Source organism: Globicephala melas, chromosome X (assembly GCF_963455315.2).
Source record: "Globicephala melas chromosome X, mGloMel1.2, whole genome shotgun sequence".
Classification (NCBI taxonomy): Eukaryota; Metazoa; Chordata; class Mammalia; order Artiodactyla; family Delphinidae; genus Globicephala; species Globicephala melas.
In genome coordinates, this window is record NC_083335.1 from 36,924,795 (window position 1) to 36,940,594 (window position 15,800).

Consider the following 15,800-nt stretch of genomic DNA (forward strand, 5'->3'; position numbering starts at 1 on the left):
CCCTAGCTTGAAATACAATCTATCTATGTGCAGACAACTCCCAAATTTCCAATTCTACCCACACCTCTTCTGTGAGCTCCCAAACTCCTACATTCCAATGATCTACTCTGACATCTCTGCTGCCATGTCTCACCGGAATCACAAACTTAACATGTCCAAAACTGAACTCTTGATTTTTTTTCCCCCTCAAGCCCAGGCCTCCCTCAGCCCTCCTCATCTTAGTACATGGCACCATCACCTCTTCAATGACTCAAGCCAGAAACCTCAGAGTCATTCTTGAGTTCTGTCTCTCCCTTTCCCTCACCCCCCACCTCTAACCCTTCAGTACGTCCTTGCAGCTGTTCTTTCAGAATCTGACCAACTCTCTCCATCTCCATGGCTGTCACCCAGTTCAAGCCACCATCATCTCTCCCCTGGATTGCTGCAGTAGCCTCCTTCCTGGTCTCCCTCTGTAGCCACTGCTGCCCCCTTTTAAGCCTGGTCACTACAGATATTGCAAAAGCCCGAATCAGATCCCGTCACTCCCCTGCCTAACACCCTGTAGACGTTTCCCACTGCAAGTGAAGAAAATCCAAAGTCCTTTGCCGTGGCCTACGAGGCCCTGTTGTGCTCTCTTCCTTGCCAAACTTCTCTTATGCTACTCGTACTCTTGCCTAGGACAATCTGGCCCCACTGGCCTCCTTTCAGTTTCTGAACACATCAAGTTCTATGCTACCTCGAGGTCTTCCCACTCCATACTCCTTTTTCCTGGAAGGCTCTCTCCCCGTTCTTCACGTGGCTCATCTTTCATCCTTCAGGTCTCCATGTAAATATCACCTCCTCACAGAGGTCTTCCCTGAGAACTCTGCCCCTTGATATTCCTAACACTGCAACCCGATCTGTTTCCTTCGTGAGACTCACCAGGCCCTGTAATTATAGATTCATTTCTGTGATTATTTGGCTGTAAACCCTGTAAGAGAATTGACTATGTCTCTTTTGTTCAACAGAGTATCTCTGCCACCTAGTATGTACCTGGCACAGAGTAGGTGCTACAATAAATATTTTCTTTTTTATTTATTTATTTTTTGGCCGTGCCGCACAGCATGTGGGAATCTTAGTTCCCCCGCGCCCCCTACATTGGAAGAGTGGAGTCTTAACCACTGGACGGCCAGGGAAGTTCCAATTTTTTTTTTTTTTTGGCCGTACCGCACAGCATGTGGAACTTCCCAGACCAGGGATCGAACCCATGCCCCCTGCAATGGAAGCATGGAGTCTTAACCACGGGACCATCGGGGAAGTCCCATATTTTCTAAATGGATTGATGGATGCCCGGGTAGGAGTGATTTTGAGGTATATGGATTAGAATCCTCTGGCCATTCCATGCAAACCATTATCAAATGCCTACTGGTTCTGCCTCAGCCTGTGAAAGATAGGTTTCTAGTTGGGGAGTCTGGTCCACGGGAGAAACCCTTCAACATCTCTGCCCAAAGACAAAAATAGGGAGAGAATGGAGTAAAAGGAAGAGGAGGGCTACAGTCTAAGAAGAAGTGGGAGCCAGAATGCCTCCAGTCCTTTTAGGAGTACCAGGGTGGGAAATCTAACGGCTACTTTCTTTAAAGAGCAAACAACTCCTCTTTCGGGATGGCCAGAGGCCCAGGGGGTGGGCAGGATGACTTTGGATAGATAGTCTTTTCCCTTCCTGAGAGCCTCCTTCTTTCCCTCCAGGTCTTCATGGCCCTGCAACTTCCTCCTTAGCTGAGTCTGGAGAGGGATCTTCTGGAAAACCTGCTGGCGTCTGGATTCGTTTTCTGGTTGTCCAAGCAGTTGCTTTTCCCTTGAGGGCTGGAATGGAGGCACCTGTCACCTGTTCTACCAGGTCACAAGGGAGCAGGTAGAGAGACCAAAGCCATTTGTCCTTCCACAAATACCTGGGAGACTGGAGTCACCTCACAAAAGATCGACCCCATGAGGCTTCTGAGAGGATACTGCAGAGGACCCTCTTAACAGCCGACCCCTCCCCTCCCTACTTCTCCCCCTCAGGGGCTACACATCCAATAGACTCAAACGTGTTGTCTAATAGGCCCAGACACGCTCCTAAACCCTCCGTGCTGGGGCTGCCAGCCCAGTGACAGATGTGAGGCTCATGCTATATGGCAGCGTGGGTCACCAGGTCTGAAGCTGCTGACACTGAGCTGTGGCGGAGTTAGTGCCTGCATTATAGACCCCACTCACCTGTCACTGGCAGAGGCAGTGAGGGGGACTGGAGCAACACGGGAGCTTGAAGGAGTTGTCGTGTCACTCCAAGGGGCTCTGGGCACCCCGCCTCCACCCTCCACGTACCACACCAAGTATTCCTAAAGTAGGCAGAGACAGAGATTGACCGAGCCAGAGGGGGAGAGGTGAGGACAGGAAGGGAAGACGGCTGAGCAGGAGAGGGGGCCAGACAGAGCCAGGAGGGAGGGGAGAGGCGAGATGAAGCAGAGAAACCCAGACAGAAGCGCAGAAATGAGACAAGAGGAGGGCCTTGGAGACAGTGAAGGAGAAAGGACAGGCCTGGAGAAGGCAAGCCTGGCAGAGAAACTGTGCCCGCCGACTCTCATTTGCCTTAGCTTTTTTTGGCGGCCCAGTCCTGTGCCTCGCCTGCTCTCAAAATGCCCTCGAGCTGTCCCCAGCTCTGCCCTCAGGCTCCGGCAGTGGGCCACGCAGTAATGAGAGCCTTCTGGTATAGGACTCCGGGCGATCAAGCTCTTTGGGGAAGGGCACTGCTATTCTGCCACACTGACAGCAGGACGGCACCCGCCCCATTTCACAGCTGGGGATGTGGCGAGCAAGGGGCAAATCCGAAATAGCCTGAGGAAGAGGACCCAGGACACCGTCTCAGCTTGGGCCAATTCCCCAGCCACCAGAGGCTGTATTTTTCTTGCAAAAGAGAATGAGATCAAGAGGAGAAAAGGGGAAGGGGAGAGAATTCCAGAAGGTGAGAGGGAATGGTCATGATGGGAAAAGTGGAGTTGGCAGGGAAGGGAGCGGTAGGCCTGAATTCTTCCCCTCAGTGAGCACATCTCTCCGAGGCCAGGCTGGGCTGCAGAGCTCTGGCACAGAATACTAAGCCGGCAGAGGGTCCCTGGCCACCCAGATCTTTCTCTCTTTTCAGATCCTAGCCTCTAGTCTGCCCAGGGCTGAACCGTAAACAAGGTTTGGAGGCCAGATAGGGGGAGCAGGTGTGGACAGGAGCTGCTGGGAACATCCCGACAAGTAGCTTTCCCCCGCAGCCAAAGACCCAGGGCTCAGACAGCGGCCCTCTGGGGGCTGCTTGGCAGGCGCCGGCTGCACAGGGTTCCAGGCAAAGCCTCCTGAAGCCAAACGAGGGCCTACTCAGTGGGCTGGCTGTGCCACCTCCCTCCTCTCTGTGAGGTTGCCAGGCAGCGATGATGGGCCGGGCCGCCAGCCTGGGAGGCTCCAACCCCTGACTCTGGTCAAACAGCTGGAGAATCTCAGAGTCGCCGGGGACTTGGGAAGTTATTTATTTAGCCCTTATCCACTCTCTGCGGATTTCCAGAAGCAGCAGGCCAAGGCTTTCTGGAGGACTGCAGCGGGGGATTACAGGAGGGGTCAGATTTGGGCCCGTAGAGAGGGAGGGCACGGAGAACTGGCCCAGAGACAGATGGGGCGGGGGCGTGGCTGGAGGCACGAAGAGGACAGCCCGAGTGGGAAAGGGGTGCTGGGGAGAGGTGGACTGGGGGAGCAAGTAGCTGGAGCTGACACAGGGAGACAGCGAGCAAGTAAACCTTCTTCTCGCTCCCTCTCTCATGTCTGGCTCTGCTGGGGCATAAGGTCCCCTCCCCAGTGCCCCCTCGGAGCAAGCCAGCTTAGTCGTAGCTGGACAGAGAAAGGCACATCCTTCCCACTGCTTTGCCTAGATGGCCCATCTGCCCCCTCCTTGCCTGAGATGATGCGGGTGGTATGTGAAGCCCAGGCACCATGCCTAGCAGGCACCAGGCAAACCTCTTGTGAGGGAGCAAACCGAGCAAGGCCCGACTTCTGCCCTGTGCACCAGCTTCAAGCTCTGTCCATTAAGTCAGGGGGAGGGGGGACAGGGCAGAAATCAGGCCAAGAAGCAACTTAACAAAAGAGGCTATGTGAGCAGAGGCCTGGTAAACTCATGTCACCCCGTTTGGAGATGTCCAGAGATGCAAACTACAGCCTCAGGGCAACGAGACACCTTTTATTCTGCCTAATTGCATCTTCCTGCTGAGAGGGAGGAAGGAATTAGAAGGTCTTTCCTAAAGCACAGGGAAGATCCTATGGTATCAGAAAAGGGGAAGCAAGGTTGGTGAACCCTCCGCCTAAGGATAAAAGTGAAGGGCAAGAGCAGGTGCTGATTTTCTAGCACCAAACGCTCTGCACCTCTTTCATGTTATTAGTTGGGTCCCCCTGTCAGTTTCGAGGATGTGAGTAGCAGTAAAACTGCAAACCTCAAAGGGCTTGTAGGCTTGTCTTTGGGTGAAGGTGGTAAGGTGATTACGCCATATTCTGCAACCAGGCTTGGGGAAGACAGAATCCTAGGGAATCCCAAGAACCCACAGGCTACGTACTTGGCAACACAGATTCAATGATGGACCCCAGACTCAATTCACTAATTCTGGTTTTCACTAGAAAACCAGACCCAGACACTGTAGAAAGACCCAAAAAGGGTAAAGAAAAATACCTACTTTTTTCTCACCTAACCCTCAGTTACCCAGAACGTGCTACTAACCAGAAAAGCCCTTCCCCAAGCATTCAGGTTTTGGCATTACGGTGTATTTGTATTTTTTCAGTGATTAAAATCCACAGAACTGGGACTCTCTGTTACAGCATAATGCCAGCTCTGCTCCCACCTGCCTTCTTGTAAGGGGAATAATAGCAGAGTCCCTTGCTGTGAGTCAGGGACTCCCTCCACCGGCTCTTAGATAGCATTCATTCATATACACAACAAAAATGTACTGAGCATCTACTATGTGCCAGGTACAGTGCCAGGCACTGAAGAGAAACTAGGGCCAGTCTTTCCCCTCAGGGAGGTTGCAGTCTGAGGTGGGGGCAGGTATGTCAACAGACAGATAAAAAATCATGTGTCACCTGGAACCACAGGGGTCAGCAGAAGATGTTATGGGAGTAAAGAGAAGGGCCATTGCCCCCTCCCCATGACTCCCACCAGACCCCAGCACTACCCCAAGCTGAGTGGTGAAAGTGAACAGGAGTCCAGCAGATGGACAAGGCAGAGAAGGGCATTCCAGGAAAGGAGAAGATTCAGTAAAGAGGGAAACCTCTAGGTATTTAAGCCACTGTAATTAAAATAAGTCATTGAAAAAATGCAGGCAAAACTGAAGTGAATCTGTAATTTCTAGCCACAGGAATGAGGGCAGAGGACTAGTGCTACCCAGTGGCCCCTTTCGTGCAGCCTTCTGACATGATGCACTGAACCCAGGAGAGGCCACAGAGACGACCAGCGACACAGCCCAGCACTGGATTACCAGCCACACATCCTATGCACCACCCAAAAGCTACACGTGGAAGACCCCCACCTCATGGGAGGGGGCAGGAGGGGTGGACCGCCAGCAGATACACTGAAGTTCAGCCATAGTAATGGAGACCAAAGCCACGAAGCTCACACGCTGTTATGTCCACACCGAAGAGGGTCTGTGGAAGCCAGCTCTGTGAATGGGTCAGGGCTAATGGTGGGAAATTACAAACATCCCCACTGCAGGGCCAGACGTGCCTCAGGAAGAGCCCCTCGGAACCTGGCCACATTCTGTTCAGTTCACAGGGGCCATCCTGGGGGAAGGAGGGACAAAAATCAATAGGAATAGCAATACTTCTACGCAAGTGTCTTCTGCAGTCTCTGCTACTGAAGTCCTGGCCGAAAGAGAAGCCCCCTTTCCCTCTGCAGGAGGTGGGAAGATGGCTTTGCTCAGCATTGCAAATAAGTTTCTAAAAATGTTTCAGAAAATAGTTCCTAACAGTGGTACTCAGATAGAGCCATAATGTTGGATTAACAGCTCCAAGCCAGCAGACCAGACACTTGTCCAATTAATAAAACTTATAAAGCAGAACAACTTATTGATGTTACAGGCACAGCACTTAGTGCAACGACAAAACCCAAATCCATGCAGAACACTCCATGTTCTTTAGGAAGCCCTTTCTCCACCAACCTGTACAATCCTTTCTTCAGTGCAAACAGGGGGCTGGGGAATGGAGGGAACAGTGCAGGGCTCTGGACAACTGGCGGAGGACGAGATGGCTCAAGGAGTTGGCACAAATCTGCCAGAGGTGAGATCTAATCTGGACTTTGGAGGCAGAGGATCTGGGCTGGAATCCGAACTCTGTGGCAAGTTACTTAACCTCTTGAGCCTCAGTTCCCTCATCTACAAAATGGGGTTCATGATAGTACCTATTTCAAAGTACCTACATGAAGATTAAATGTGCACAGTAAGTGTTGAATCACTAGAGGCTATTAGCAATCACGATTATCATTGTTATGTTTAGGTACTAATAGGATCTGCTGTCCTGTTACAGTCCACTTGGTTTGCCTCTCTCCACAGAATGTAATGAGGATGATTTGAAAATTGGTTCAAATCTCTTTGGACCTTGGGCCCTGACTTCAGATCTACAGAATAAATAAGCTGCACTGTGGGGAAAACAAAGCCTGTGTTATTACTTCATTAAAGTCAAATTCTCACCCTATTTCTAGTGGTTAACAGTCGGGGTGCAGACGTAAGAAGTGGGGGTGTGGAACACGGTGGGGGGGAAGCCCAGCTCTGCTTCTCACCCGCTGTGGGACCTTGGGCTTGTCCACCCCTCAATTTCCACCACCTCAATCTCCTCATCTGTAAAATGGGGAAAATATCGGGTTCTACCTCACAGAGTTGTTGTGAAGATTCAACACACGTAAAGCACTTACAACAACTGTGCCGGGTACACAGAAAGCACCGAGTGAATGCCAGCTACAGTTCTGACTGTACACGAATTCTCATTACTACCTAAAGAGGTCAGCACGATGCTTGGCACACAGTAACAGTAGCTATTATGATCATCAGGACTCTTGGTACAGATGAGAATCCGGGGGGCGGGGGTGGGAAGCATAAGGGAGATCTGGGTCTTCTCTAAGAATGGGACTCTGTGACTTTGGATAAACTCACCTTTGTGATCTCAGACACCACCGTCCCCCCCACCCTAGAATTTTACACAGCTCAGGAAAAGAAAGTGACAGGTACGGGCCTGCATATTCCCACCTGCCAAGCTTTCTACAAATAATGCATCACCTTGTCGGGCGGGCGGTCTTGTTTCTCAGCGCCGAGATGCTTCGTGAACGCTGAGGCCACGCGAGGGCAGGCCAGCCAGGGTGCGCCGGCCCTGGGGAAGCCGCGCCTAGAAGCCCCCGCACTTCTGACGTCGGGCTCCCGCGGGGGTGCGGAGCTTTGGGACAGGGCTGCTGCGGGGAGGGCGGGGCTCGAGTCCCCCAGGGGTCGCCCCTGCCCCCGCCGGCGTGTGCCTCTCGGCTTCTAGCTCTCCTCCCCCCTCGCCACCGCCACTTCCAGAGGAAAACTTTCCGCTCACGCCGCCACTTTTCCACGGGCGTCCAAACCCTCGGCCCCGCGCATCTTGTCTTCCAATCTCCTCGCGGGTGGCGCCGCGATGGGGCACGCGGGTGGCCTGTCAACCCGAATGGCTCCTTAGGGACTGGCGGTGGGGGGCTGGCGGATGGTGGGGAGGAGGGATGTCGGCTCCGGACGCGCCAACTCCGTCCACGGTCCATCGATTGCGGGAGCCCAGCGGGCGCGCACCCGGGACGAGGGACCCATGCCAGCGCCGCCCGGAGTCGCTGTGTGGGGCTGGCGAGGGCCCCAGCACCCGGCTGCCGACCCCCCAACCCCACACACCCCGGCCTCATCAGCTTGGGCGCCCCGCTTTCTGGTCCTTTCCCAGGCGATCCCAAACCCGGCTGCGCGGAGCGCGGTACTTACTGTCGAGGTCCCCTGCGGGCCGGGGCTGGGCGGCTGCCCTGCCCGGGGAAACCTCTGGCCACCCTCTGGCCGTCTCCCCCTCGCGCTGCCCCGGGCTGTGCCCAGTGCCGACGGTAGCGGCAGCGGCGTCTGTAGGAAGAGAGAGATCACGCCTGCCTTAGAAACCCAGCCCCTGCTGTGACCAGAATCTTAAAGAAGGAGGCGACTGGCTCGGCCCCAGAGCCGCGGCTGAGCTGAGGTGGCGAACTAGCGAGGCAGCTGGTAAACACAGCGTCTGCTGCCTCTCGCCCGCCCCCCGCCCGCAATCCGCCGCGGAGAAGCTCCCCCCTCACCCTTTACCCTGGACAGGCCCCCGCAGGGGAGCCGGCGAGGGGGGGCTCCAACTACAGCGACGTGCGGATAATCCAGCTGCCACTGGGTGAGCACTTACTAAGCGCCGGGCACTGTGCTTTCCATCCATTTTCTCACCTCAGCACCTTCCCCATTGTACAGAAAATAAAACCGAGGCTCAGGGGAGCAAAGGAAATAGACCCAAATGCAGGAGCTGGTAGTGAGTGGTGGGGGAGAGATCGGAAACCCGAAGGGTCGCAAATTCAACGCTGCCTGCCTCAAAAGCCACTCTGTGCCACTGCAAAGCAATTATTTGAATACCCGGGTCTCCACCTCCTGTTCCCCCATTTTCCTGCCAGGACTAGGGACAGGTGGCAACTCCAGGCCAGTTTGCTGGTGGAGGTGGGGTAGGGGCCCTGGGAGGTAGGATCCTGACTGCAGTGCCTGGTGCCACGGAGCGGTCATCCCTTTTTACCTCAGACAATTCACCTACTACGTGCCAGGCCTTGTGGAAGACAGTGTCCTCAGACACCCACCGCAGAACCTTGGGGAACCGCTGGCGGGGATCACACCACCCACTCCTCTTTAAAGGATGAGTGGAAGGCAGCCTTGTTGGGAGACTGAGCCCCGTGGCTTCTCTCTGGGAGCTACCCTGCCATGGCAGTGAGATCTGTGAAATGGGAAAGATCTCTTACTCCTTCCTTCCTGGTCAACATGATGAAATAACACCGAATTCCTGCCCTTGTATTCTGATCATAAAAAAGAGAGCAGTTTTAGAAATTGTATTCCTCCCTGCCTTGCCCCTGCTTATCCACTCAGTCACTCATTTGGCAAATGTTTATTAGCATCTACTGCGTGTCAGGTACCATGGTAGGTGCTGGGCACCTCCACAGTTCTATGGGGGAGTCTACATGGGAGGTGGAAGGCACACAGGGCTGGCAGTTAGGAAACACATTTTAAGTCCTAGTTCTTTGACTAAATAGCTGTGTGACCCTGGGTGAGTCATGTATCCTTTCGGGACCTCAGTTTTCTTGTTGGTCAAACAGGGATAATAACACCTTCCCATCCTATTTCACAGGGGTGTTTTGAGACTCAATGGAGACGATGGATGTGAAGGAGCTTTGAAAAGTATAAAGCCACTAGACAAATGTCAGGGATTAGTCTGTCTCCAAGGTGGGAGGGGGCTGCTGGGAAGTAAAGCTTAAGAGAAATCCTGGCTGACTTTCCCAAATGGATTGCACTGAATTCCATCTTCCCCAAGTCACTGATTCTGCACTCAGGCAGAAGTCTCTGCTCTGTGAAACATCATCTTCCATCAGCAGTGCCCATGACACCAGGGTTAGTGATGACCTGGTCTTAAGCCAGGGAGATTGTTTGGGGAACCTGAGTGGAACCAGGGGGACAGTTTTGCCTCTGGGTCTCTAATTCCTGTTAACAGCAGCATCCTCCCCCCAAATCGAGCCCGCCGGATGTGTCTAGATAGAAACCGCTTGAGGCCCCCAGAGACACCCTTTCAGGAAGCACAGGGCTCACGTCAGACAGCAGTGGTGGCCTTGAGGGTGGATGCTCTCTCTGTTCTTTTGGAAGCTAGGGGTTCTGGGTTCAGCCCAGATGACTGAGATCTGCAACAGAACTAGGGGAGCCTCTGGGAGGGTCTTCAGTGTGCTCAGTTCAGCCCTGCAAGCAACCTCAAATAGACCTATAGTCTAAATTATACTACTACACTTGTTATGCAACACACAGCTACAAGGCAAATTCCCAAATTTCCAAGAAGCACTCTCCCCTACCCCCAGCTACCCCAAGTAAACACACAGTCTAAGGAAATACAGGGTCTTACCAGGCAAACAGCTTCCAGACAAACCTGCTAGCCTCCTTCCTTCTTCCCTCTCCCCCTTCCCACCAGACTGTCAACATGAAGCCCCTTCCATATAAAAATAGAGAACCGATGCAGAAAAGGGAGGGCTCTGGGGACCATGGCCGGGCGAGTCCAGAGCTGCACTACACAGCTCTGGAGCCAAACCAGGATGGAAGTCAGAGGGAGAGACAGAAAGGAGCCCGGACTTGGGCCAGGGCACCTCCAGTCAGCAGGCCCCTGGGGGGAGGTGCAGACTCCCAACCCAGCATCTCTTGGCAGTCTCCAGGCGCCTCTCAATGTCCTCATAGATTCCGTTGTCACATCCATCTCGCCCAGGCTGCTCCTCTTAATAAAGTGCCCCTGCGGCCACGCCAGACGGCCCGATGTTATCCTTCTTCACTCTCCCACCCTCCTCCCCAGCGTGGGCCACACAGTAGTGATTCAGGTCTCCTGGGTCACAATACAGTCTCCTGGGCAAACGCTTCCTGTGTGCCCAAGCCAGGGTGTGACGAAGCTTTGGGTGTGGGTGTATCAAGTATTCCTTCCTTGCCCCCTCAGAGTGGCCTGGGCCCTGGATTCAGAGTCTCAGCCTGCATCTTCCTCCCTGGGCCAGCTGCCGCTGCTCTCCCCCCAGCTATATAACCTGAGTCCAATTTGCAAAGCCCTTCCTCGGTGATTGTCAATAAATCCCCCATCTATATCCCCCTGAAAGACCAGAAAGCTTCAAGATCCAAAGGAATGAATCACTCATGGTGAAATTTCAGGCACAGTGACAGGCAATCGGGGAGACATATTTGATCACATCATGTTTACCTATGTGTAAGGCTGGCCCTGAGGATATTCTGGCATTTTCCCTCAACTATAATGAAGACTTGGAATAATAGCAAAGGAAGCCACAGAAAACACACCAGGCTGGGAGCGGGGACATCTTGCTGCTCATTCCAGCTCTGGTGCTAGTTAGATGTATGGCCCTGTACTTTCCCTTTCACAGCCCTGAATGCCCTCCAACTGTCCCCACCTCCTTCAGATCCAGCAAGTAAAGGGTTAATGCCTGGCCCAGCAGGGGCTGATCATTCTGTCTGGTCAGCCCTATAGGCCATATAATTAATATTTGTATTATCACCCCACTCTAGGATTCCACTCTAGTCTCACACCCCTTCCAGGCCATTTCTCTGTGAAGATGTGTCAAGGGCTTTCTGGACCAAGGTATGCCCCACTTCCTGCCTCTGAGGCACGTGGGTCCTGGTTGTTTCACAGAAGGTAGAAAAGGAAGGGAGCAGGGGTGTTGGGGGTGACTGGCTCTGCAGTTAGTAGCAGCTGCCCTGGTGACTCTCTGTCCTGTGGTCTGGATGCACTTGCCAGAGGATGAAACCAAACGTGTTGAAGTTGGAGGGACACTCCTTTCGACTATTACCTGAACGGGGCATTGATTCTGTACCCCTCCCTGGCCTCCCCCCTGCCCCTGCCACCTCACCAAGGCCTGTCAGGAGCTCTTATCTGCTCCCCAGGCCTACCTGGGGTGCCTGCCACCATTTCCTTTCCCTCCTTAGTAGCTGACCACTTCCCTTCTGCTCTTAGCCAGAGCCAGCCTCCTCAGCATTGAAACCCCCCTCCCTTGGCCTGTTTCCCCGCCCTCTGCTCTTCTACTTCCTCTTCCCTGCTGAGGCCTGGCTGCTCCAATGGGTGCTCTGCCCCTGTGGTGTGAATGTTCTGTCCTGGCAGGGCCCCGTGTTAATCTGCTCTCATTTGTGAGCTGCTTTGTTAACCTAAGTGGCCTTTTCTCGATGTGTCGTGCTTAGTGCTGCCTCTGTTACCTTCCCACCACACCCTCCTTAATCTTGTAATAAGAGGCCCTTCCCTGTGGAGAAGGGGTTGGGCTTTTTCAAAGCCCTTTCTGGTAGAGGCTTTAGTAGCTCAGTACATCTTCACAACCACCTGAGGAAACACAGCGAGTGTGATTACTGATTCCTGCGGCAATGATGAGGAAACCGGGGCTCAGGAGAACTGAGAAGGCCTGTCTGCTCGGAGATACAGTGTGATGGCCGAGCAGGCCTAGAACCACAGCTCTTCTCCATAGGACCCCGCATGCTTATGTCATTCATCTTCGACACTGTTCTCTGAGGCCCCAACCAAGACCCCACAAAGGTCACATATGCACACAAGCCCATATGCAATTTTACTTATGAATCTGTGAGGGCTCATAGGACCTCTGAGGGTCAAGCCCCCTGCATCAGTATTTTTTTAAAGCTGCAAGGAGTGAGAACCACTGCTTGAAAGGAAGGTGTGAAAATTAGAGATGAGAGTGTAAAAGTTTTAGGAGCCAAGAGTTTTCTTAAAAAAAAAGCCTTGGGTGTCCCCGATAAGAACTGAAGGGAGACTGGGATGGGAACTATGGCCTAGCTTCCCTGCCTCAGTTTACTCCTTTCTGCCTGAAGGAAATCATTCTGCAGGCCTTCACCATCCCTCCCCAGCCCTGGACTGGCTTTGTAAATCAGTCAGCCCTGATTTTGCTGTGTGAAGGGACATTAAGAAATGCACCTCCCTCTCCATATATACATATTGGCTAATTGCTGGGTAAGCACATCATTAGTATCTTCTGCCTATAAAGGTGAAGCTGAATTCCCCTGAGTAAGGCATGGGGGTCTCTCTTGAGGTGAAGGTTAGAGACTTTCATGTCAATCACCTAGAAAGAGGTGCTCCTTAGGTAAGACACGGGAACTCCTAGGAATAATAATCCACCCAGATAGCTATCGTGGATTAATCACTTAGTATGTAATAGGCTTTCACTTACATTTCCTCATTTAATCCTCAGACTCATCCTTCTTTTACATATTAGGAAATTGAGGCTCAAGAAGTTACATTACTTGCCCAAAGGTCGCCCAGCTAGTAAGCAAGTATGTTTTGTTTGGCCAGCTCAGTGTTTTCAAAAATTTTACAATTTACTGCTAAGATTTATAAATCCTCAGATTTCATACAAGAATCAGGATTTCTGACTTCTCTTCAGAAATCCTACCTGGCAACCCTGGGCCTTAAAGTCCCACCTAACCAGGATCAGCTGGCGCTAAGCAGCAAAAGCCCTTCTGGATGAGGGATGCGCTCTCCCAGTCCCCCCAGCCCCCATCATTCCTTCTGTCCTCTAATCATGGGGCCAAGTGTCAGCTGCCATTTAATATTGTTCTTGTAGTGCTGTGTTCCTGGTTTTATTTTTTATTATTTTTCCACTTTATTTTAAAAAAAAATTTATTGGAGTATAGTTGCTTTACAGTGTTGTGTTAGTTTCTACTGTACAGCACAGTGAATCAGCTATACGTATATATATATATCCCCTCTTTTTTGGATTTCCTGTTTTTATTAAAAGAATAATAAAGAGGAGAATGAAACATTTCTTGGGCATACATCTAATCTTGCCCTAGTGAATACATTTACTCCTTTAGGTCTGGCCCTGTAGGCATCTGTGCCTATGATCCCTCCACGCCATTCCTGTGCACTGCCTCTTTAACGTGGGGAGAGAGAAGGCTGGGCACCCCAGTTTGGGAGGGCACTTGTTGGTGGTTGGGACTATAAGTGCTCTCTGGTCCATGGAGGTGGGCTGGGAGTTAGGAAGGAGGAATGGGTCCCCAGGGGACCCCAACAGTGAAAGATGACTGAGCGATATCTTCTAGGGCCGATTGTCTAGTCTAGCTTCCTGGCCGTTATCTGTGAAATGGGCGTAATGATAATAATAGTACCATGTCTACTTCATGGGCATATTAGGAGGATTAAAATGAGTATATGTGTACATATACATTTAGAATCGTGCCTGGCTCAAAGGAAGTGCTCAACAAACGTTAGCTATTTTCATTATTATTATTCTCCATGTTGGTTTCCCGGAATCTTGTCATCTCCTAGCCTTTGACATATGAAACTTTCAGCCTGATCTAAACAATACTGTAGAGTATTGAAAGAGCCCTGGGATGCGTCAGTGTTACAGGGGAAGGTGAATCTCACTGATGCTTCTTCCCGCTGAAACCATCTCTTTCTAGTGCCAATCGTGGAGGTTCTGGGTGACATTTTACTAAGTGAGATGACATTTCCTACTCTAGGGAGAAGGCAGCCTTGCCTTGCACACCAGAATGCCCTCCACCACCTTGTCTACCTGGCAATCTCCTACACATCCTTCTGGACTCAGCTCAAATCACTTTCTCTGGGAAACCCTCTCTGAGCCTCATCTGCCTCCCCAGGTGGAGTTACTATAAAAGTCTACCCCTCATTAGAATATGAGCTCACTGAGGGCAGGGCAGGGCATGACTTGTCCACTGGATCCCCAGTGCCCAGAACAAGTATAGGTGCTGAGTAAATGCTGGTTGAATGAACTGGGAGAAGGGGGATGTGGGGAAAAGAAAGGTTCAAGCCATGTCCTGGCTACTGTAAATAGAGCTGCAATGAACATTTTGGTACATGACTCTTTTTGAATTATGGTTTTCTCAGGGTATATGCCCAGTAGTGGGATTGCTGGGTCGTATGGTAGTTCTATTTTTAGTTTTTTAAGGAACCTCCATACTGTTCCCCATAGTGGCTGTATCAATTCACATTCCCACCAACAGTGCAAGAGGGTTCCCTTTTCTCCACACCCTCTCCAGCATTTATTGTTTCTAGATTTTTTGATGATGGTCATTTTAACTGGTGTGAGTTGATGCCTCATTGTCGTTTTGATTTGCATTTCTCTAATGATTAACGATGTTGAGCATTCTTTCATGTGTTTGTTGGCAATCTGTGTATCTTCTTCGGAGAAATGTCTATTTAGGTCTTCTGCCCATTTTTGGATTGGGCTGTTTGTTTTTTTGTTATTGAGCTGCATGAGCTGCTTGTAAATTTTGGAGATTAATCCTTTGTCAGTTGCTTCTTTTGCAAATATTTTCTCCCATTCTGAGGGTTGTCTTTTGGTCTTGTTTATGGTTTCCTTCGCTGTGCAAAAGTTTTTAAGTTTCATTAGGTCCCATTTGCTTAGTTTTGTTTTTATAACTCTAAGTGTCCATCAACAGATGAATAGATAAAGAAGATGTGGCACATATATACAATGGAATATTACTCAGCCATAAAAAGAAACGAAATTGAGTTATTTGTGGTGAGGTGGAGGGACCTAGAGTCTGTCATACAGAGCGAAGTAAGTCAGAAAGAGAAAAACAAATACCGTATGCTAACACATATATATGGAATCTAAGAAGAAAAAAAAAAGGTCATGAAGAACCTAGGGGTAAGACAGGAATAAAGACACAGACCTACTAGAGAATGGACTTGAGGATATGGGGAGGGGGAGGGGTAGGCTGTGACGAGGTAAGAGAGTGGCATGGACACATATACACTACAAAGCGTAAAGTGGATAGCTAGTGGGAAGCAGCCGCGTAGCACAGGGAGATCAGCTAGGTGGTTTGTGACCACCTAGAGGGGTGGGATAGGGAGGGTGGAAGGGAGAGAGACACAGGAGGGAAGAGATATGGGAACATGTGTATATGTATAACTGATTCGCTCTGTTATAAAGCAGAAACTAACACACCATTGTAAAGCAATTATACTCCAATAAAGATGTTAAAAAAGACAAAAGAAAAAGAAAACTGACTAATGCCACATGTTGAAAATTATATGTTTGAAATAGTTGG

The 15,800-nt window shown here is 51.1% G+C and overlaps 1 protein-coding gene across 8 annotated transcripts in view; it reads right to left on the reverse strand.

The window, feature by feature from the left end:
- Nucleotides 1-15,800, reverse strand: part of FRMPD3 (FERM and PDZ domain containing 3) — a 139,529-nt gene that overhangs the window by 78,767 nt on the left and 44,962 nt on the right. For 2 of the 8 annotated variants that reach the window (XM_060292625.1, XM_060292618.1), the window contains exon 2: nt 7,980-8,108. The exons of 3 other annotated variants lie outside the window; for them this stretch is intronic. The gene's annotated coding sequence lies outside the window, so the exon portion shown is untranslated. Of the gene's footprint in view, nt 1-7,979; nt 8,109-15,800 lie in introns of those variants that run through there. 3 more of the 8 variants (XM_070044712.1, XM_070044713.1, XM_060292624.1) reach the window with 2 other exon arrangements.